The sequence below is a fragment of the Pinus tabuliformis genome, chromosome 8 (assembly GCF_031772625.1).
Source record: "Pinus tabuliformis cultivar Carrire ecotype Pingquan chromosome 8, CPIR1, whole genome shotgun sequence".
Taxonomy (NCBI): Eukaryota; Viridiplantae; Streptophyta; class Pinopsida; order Pinales; family Pinaceae; genus Pinus; species Pinus tabuliformis.
The window spans coordinates 2012317365-2012324845 of NC_142294.1; positions in this window are offsets into that span (position 1 = coordinate 2012317365).

Below are 7481 nucleotides of genomic sequence, written 5' to 3' on the forward strand. Positions count from 1 at the left end.
AGAAGGATCTCTGCGGGTATACGCAGGGAAGCAGAAGGCGAACTGCATAGCGACGCAGGCCACAGAAGAGAAAATTGCGTATCTGTTCTGTTGATTGAATTTTTCTGCTGATAAGGTGTTCTGGGTTAGTTCTGTTATTGTTGATCTGATAACTGTAGTGGACTGTAACTTTTATGTACTTGATGATCATTTGATTCTTTATGAAAAGAAGTAGGGGGTTGTAGCTCCCTTCGAGGAGAGACTGGAAAACGAGAGAGAGAGAGAATTGTAGCTCTCTGCAGGTTGCAGCCTGCGTACTGGTAAAGGACTGCACCAGTACAAAACCATTGTAAAAGAAGTTTCTAATTTGAAAGAAGATAGAGACATATTGCAGCAGGTGGTTTTCACCCACATTGGGTTTCCACCTTACATCTTGTGTTCTTTGGTGTGACTATCTGTTTTTCTTTGTTCATGCTCATTATTTTATGGTACTGACATGCAAAAATAATTCAAAGAACAAATAAGGAAGATTTATTAAAAGAATTAGATAATACTGATTCACCCCCCTCTCAGTATTATTTTCAACAAGTGATTTTCATCTTGATTTTGAAAAGTGTTGATGCAATATCAACAATTTTTTTTAAAATGTTTATTTTTGACACATTAAATGTTTTTATGTATAAACTATGAACACTTTTTATAAATGTTACTGATTTTCATCTTGATTTTGAAAAGTGTTGAAGAAGGATCAACCCTTTCTGTTTAGAGGGCTTATTTTTACTCTTAAATTTTCTAATGTATTAAGTGTGTATATTTTTTTAAATGTTTGTGACTTTCATGTTGGTAATAAAAAATAAAAATAAATAAATAAATAACATGACAAAGGAAACCCAAATAATAAAAAATATATATAAAAAATATAAAAAAATTAAAATAAAATAAAATAAAAAAATTAAAATACTATATATATATATATATATATATATATATATATATATATATATATAAAATAAAAAACAAAAAAATATAAGGAAAAAATAAAAAGTAAAGCTGAAAATAAATAAAATGAAAAAAAAAATTAACAAAAAAAATTCGTCCATGGGCGCGGGAGGGGTGGCGGTTGCACGCAGCCCGCCTCCCCTCATGTGCCTGTGCCCATGGCCAACCCCACCTAAGGGCTCTCCTAGCCCTTGGGCGGAGTTGGCACGGAGGCGCTATCCAAGCATGTGGGTGGAATGTTTTTATTTTTTTAATTATTAATTTCTTTTTATATTTTTTATTTTTTTTCTTTAAAAAAATTTTTAATATATTTTTTAAAATTTCAATTTTTTTTTGGATTGCTTTATTTTGATTTTTTATTATTCAATTTCTTTTAGCGTTGTTTGTTTCCCTTTTTTTAATTGTTTTGATTTCATTTTTTAATTGTTCTGCTTTTTTAATTTAATTTAATTTTTTATTTAAAAAAAATTATTTTTATTTTGTTAATTTAATTTTTCTTTTGTTAAATTATGATTATTTTTTTTTTTTTTTTATTTTACGTTATATTTTTTATTTATTTATTTGTTTTTTTTCTAATTTTTTTATATTTATAAGTTACTTTTATTTTATTTTATTTTTTACAATTTTTTTGTCTTTTTTTTTTTTATATAGCTGATTTTTTTGTCATGTCTTACAGTTTTTTGTTATGCTTTATTTCTTGTTATTATTTTTAAAAAACAATTATGTTTTTTTTTTTTTTTTATATGTTTGAATTTTTTTTGTCTTTTGTATTATTTTTGTGTTAGTTTTACTATTTTTAATTTTTTATAATATTTGATTTTTCTTCTCTTTTGTATTATTTTTGTGTTTTTTTACTGTATTTTTTTCAATATTTGATTTTTTTTGTATTATTTTTTTCTAATATTTAAATTTTGTTTTCTTTTTATTATTTTTTGTGTTTTTTTTTATCAATATTAAAATTTTTGTTTGCTTTTGTATTATTTTTTTTTGTTTTGTTTTTATGTTTTTCCAATATTTGAATTTTTGTTTTGTTTTGTATTTTTCATTTTTATTTCTTTATACATTTATTTTTTATCTTTTTCGGCACGGTCCGTGTCGATGCTCCTTGAGCAACCCGATCTCATTATGGGCAATTTCATATTTGATTTTAAAATTTTCGTTATAATAAAATGAGTCTGCCCCCACAATGTATCAATTTCATGGTTGGTCTTTATGTTTTCATTACAATGGGTTGAGTTGAGCTAAAGAGCGTGTCAATTTGATGGTTGATTTTTAAATTTTTGTTGCAATGTATCTAGTTGTATTATGCTAAGAATTTAAAATTGCTATATATTTAGCATTTAAAAAATAAATTACTCTTGGGTGTTCATATTTAATGTTTTTTGTCATAAAATTTTTCCATAATGTCATGCTTGAAATATTTTGAAAACATGGAATTTTTTTGTAGTCATAATATTTCGTTTTAATTGTATGGTTGAAAAAATGTCAAGATTTTAATGTTTTTCTAAGCCATGATATTTTATCTTTAATGCTATGGTTGAAAACAATTACAATTTGAGGGTTTCTTAGAGTCAAGATATTTTATCTTTAACAACATGGATGGAAATTGTTGGAATTATCAAGATTTGAGATATCATATTTTATCTTTAACATCATGTTCGAGAATTGTTGGAATTTTACAGATTTTCAAAGTCTGGATATTTTATCTTTAATTTTATTTCTAAAAAATGTCAAAATTGTAACTCGATTTTTTTTTTGTTATTCCAAAATCAGCACTTATTTTTTAAGGGTGTTTTTCATCCATTTTTGCAAAAAAATTGGTTTTTACTTCCATTTAAAAAAATGTTGAAAATTTACCTTAAAACAAAACATCATTCTGGAATACACAATTTTCATTTTTGGGTTGTTTTTTCATGTTTTTTGGGGGTTTTTGGGCTAGAGTACCTGTTTTGAGGTAACAGTTCCCGTTTGATTGGTAACTATGTTGACTTTCTATAGATTAGTATATCATCAAAAAATAGTAACACAATTTTTCTAATGAAGGGTTTGAAAGCAAAATTAATCAAACCTTGGAATGTGGAAGGTGCATTAGTAAGGCCAAAAGGCACGACCAAAAATTCATAATGACCTTCATAAGTTCTAAATGTTTTCTTTGGAATGCCTTTTGTCTTCATTCTAATTTGATGTTATCTTGAATGAATATCCAACTTCGTGAAGTAAACTTTTCCATGTAGTTAATCCAACAATTCATCAATGATAGGAATGGGATAATTACATTTAATAGTGAGCTTGTTGAGCTCTCTATAATTCAAACACGTATGCCTTGATCCATCATCCTTGTTCACCAATACTACTAGAGAAGAGAAATAACTTTGACTTGTTTGAATTATATATGCCTCTAGTGTTTCTGCAACCATACGTTCAATTTCACTATTTTGGACATAAGGGCTTGTGTAAGGTCTAATGTTTAGAGAAACATTTCCTAGAATCAAGTGAATAGCATGATCATGGTCACTAGTAGGTGGGAGACCTTTGGGAGTCTTAAATACCTTGGAATGATTTTCATGGACAGTTTGGAGATATGAAGAAATGACTCAATTAAATGTTTGAGCATATAGTGAACATAATTGAGTAATTATCCCTTGTTGTTCCTTCCTCCAAATATTTTTCCATGTCATTAGAAATGATTATTTTCCAAGGTTTCCTTCTAATACCCATTAATTGAATTTCCTTTCCTTCAAACAAAAATTTCTAGAAATGTTCTTGAAAATTAAAATATATTGTTCCTAAAGATTGTAACCATTGGACTCCTAATACAACATTAGCAACATGCATTGGAATGGAAAGCATTAGACTATTCAATACATATTCCCTCATCGCTATATTGTTATTATCTCACTTCCCTAAGAAATTTATAGCTATTGTATTTGTGACCATCAATTGACACTCCGATGCTTGATATAGAAAGTAATTCAAATATTTTTTTAATCTTACAATGAACAAAATTATGAGTAGTACCTAAATCAATCAGCACTGTTGCCTTTTTATTCTTGACATATCCTTCTATATTGAGAGTTTAATGATTAGTAATTATTACCAATGCATTACAAGATTTGGCGGAATTAATTTCTTCTTTCTTATCTTCTTCTTTTGACGTTTCTTGTTCCTTTTCTTCATCCTTTTCTCAATCTATGTAAAATAATTTGTTTTTGTTATCACAACTGTAACAAAGCCCTTTTACTATTTTTTCCTCTAGATTTTGTGGTGTCAACCTTGTAGGTTATGGGAAGCTAGGAGCATAAACACTTCCCACTTTATAGCTAGGAGTGGTAGACCTCTTTATTGCCATAAGTTTTCTTTCAACTTTTCTTTCCACATTGAATGCATTCTCCTATGGCTAAAGTTCCCAAAGAAAAACCCCATATTGGATGTTATAGTTTAATGTCCTTATGAAGAGGTCAATCAAATGCTCCTCTAGAATGATAATTACCTTGATATTCAATACTTGCAAGTCCTCAATGTGCTCTTCCACTGAACCATTTTGTTTGAAAATTATCATTTGGCTAAAGGTGTTTCTCTTTGTATCCTCATAATGTGCTATCAATTCCTCCATAAAAGTTCTCGAAGTGACTAGTGCTTTACAAGAACACATCCATCGATACCATATAAGTTGATTTGGTTCTAAATATAAATACTAAATGTGTACCTCTTTTTTGTGATGCACATCGTGTAGATAAAAAATAAAAAATAAAAAATAAATCTCCATCTGGAGTATCAATGTTATTCAATCCTTTCCATAAAACATCCTCATATTGATATTTGGAATGTGGTGGGTCATAGAACCAATGTTAGAGTTTCTAAAACCATAATTCATATTAAGTTTATCCTCATCACAAATTTCATGGAGCACCTTCTTACCACTAAGAATCATTTCTTGTACCACTTTTTTCAAACCTTCCTTCCAAAATTCTAGGTCCCTTTTCATTTCTATTTTTAAACCATCCTTCAAACCTTCCATGTGTATTTTGAAACCATTATTCAAATCACCTATCTTAGCTTACATTTCAGTTTTGGTTACTCTTTGCGAGAGTGAAATTTCTTGCACTTAGTCTCATAATTTTGATATATTATATAGCATTTCTTCCTCCTCTTCATGCATCATAGTATAGCTTTATTTTGGCTTACTAGATGTATCAATTTTTTTGTTTCAATTCATTTTGTAACAAATAATGGTATATATGCTTCATGTTAGCATTATAGCTAATATGTTGTCCTTGATGGAAACCTGAATGTCAAATATGTCCTTCATGCAAAACTGGTTATAATATCATGATTATTATAGAGTTATTGTAGATGAGATGAATGATGTTACAAGCATTGTAGAGGGCAAGAAAAATTATTGACAACTTAGTGAGAGGATGCATGGAAAGTGTTAAGTTTGAAAAGTATATGTGACCCTATGAATAATAGCCACATACACATGCATGCTTGATGAAAAAAAGTTACGTATGTGATCCTACCCATGGAAAATAAAAAAACATTAGCTTTTCCCATGGTAATCACCCATAATATTGTGACAATGACATTTATTTGATCTCATAAACACATACCAATAGTAATTACCAAAATATTTCCCTATTGTATTATTAAGGAAACTTGCTATATAAGGAGAAGGAGATTGAGGAGTTGAGTGTGTGCATTTTATGGATTGTTGATGTGTGATGTGATATGGAACATGTGTACACCAAGGAGAAAGGAGAAGGCTTATCTGTGAAATATATGAAAGTATATTAAAAGCTAATGGATATGATTAATTAAGTTGTGGCATCAACAATTATCTTTGATTTTGATAGTGGTGTATGCAAGGTAAATGAATAATCAAAAGTTATTTGAATGAGTAAATTTGAGTTTCATTGAGTTATGGAGTGTGCATGCATAAGTTAATGAGAAATATGGTTGTACACGTGTTTTGTTCTTGAATACCACATGTATACATGAATATGCTTCAAAAGAGTCTTGTATACATTCTGAGATAATATTTTTGTAGGTTGCTTATTGATCTAGGTTGTTGACAATTATTTTGATACTCATTGATATATGTGACGAGGTTTTCCTTGAAAATACAGAATGATTTTCTAGAGAAGCTTTGGTATTCAATATATTGAAATTTGTATGATGGTTTCATGCACATGAACCGTGTATATATGTGGATTCGTTTATTGGAAATCATTTATATATTATGATTTGATTCGGGTCAGTAGTGTTTCTTGGTTATGACAGTAGATTGGTTAGTATTATTTTCTACAAATTGTTAATGATGTCTTGATCTAGATGATTGGTATGTAAACAATATTAATTGATGATTTGATATTGTTTATTGGTGTTGAGTTTGATCAGTGATATAGCTATAGACATTTGATTGGTATTCAGTGAGCATGTTTACCTAATCAATATTCATTGATTGGTTTTCTTCCATGATTTAGTTGGTATTCAGGGATTGGCACAGTGGTATTTAGTGTTTGTATTGGTCTTCAATAATTCAGTTTTCAGTATCATGACATATGGTGAATGTGGGTTGTGGACTGCATGTTTTGATGGATGATTGACAAGTGGATCTAGTGTGAAAATTTTGAAATGTGGTCCACAAAGGTGTTGAGGGTTGGATCCTTCAGTAAGGGAGTCAAAACTTCCTTCTAGTGGGAGTCGGTAAACTTGATTAGGGGGTAGTAGCTTGCTTCCAGTGGGTGTTGGAGAATTAGTGTAGGTTGTATCCTCCTGTAGGTAGGATCATGCATGTTGGAAATAATCTTTGCCAGTACAAAAATGTAAAAATGCTTTATTTATAATAAAATAAGAGGACAGAGACGATAACAACAATGGTTTTATCCCACATTGGGCTTCCACCTAAAATCTTAGTGTCCTTATATGTTGATTTGTTGTTTATTTTATATGATTTATCTTATCCTTACTCGTCTCGATTAATGAATAATGAATGGTTAATGAAATAATGATGCAATGGTTAACTTAAACAACTAATGGAAATTGTGAAAAAATGTATTCATGATGTGTGTGATTCTCATTCACTAAAGGCGCGTACACACAAGTGTTGTTAGAATGACAGTCACATACAATTCTATATACTTTGAGTTTAATATTAGGTGAAATAAAAATACTAATTCACCCTCCGCCCCCAAGTATTTTTCCTAACACTTGACTATTTCCTTTGAATCACTTCAAACTGGCTTTTCAAACAAAAGTTATGCAAGCTTAAATAAATATTGAAACTGTTTAAAAAAAAGTTAGGAGCTCGATATTGAAACTATTTTATATATGTAATTTTGGTCTGTCAAGGTCTGAAACATTGTCATAAGGTAGCTCTATATGTCTTCTTTCCAACCCCACATGTTAGACCAAAATTGGATTCTTCAAGAAAAGGTTATACCAAGTCTCCCACAAGGACCTAATTATGGACTGGTTCAATATAGTAAATTTGTACAAACTAC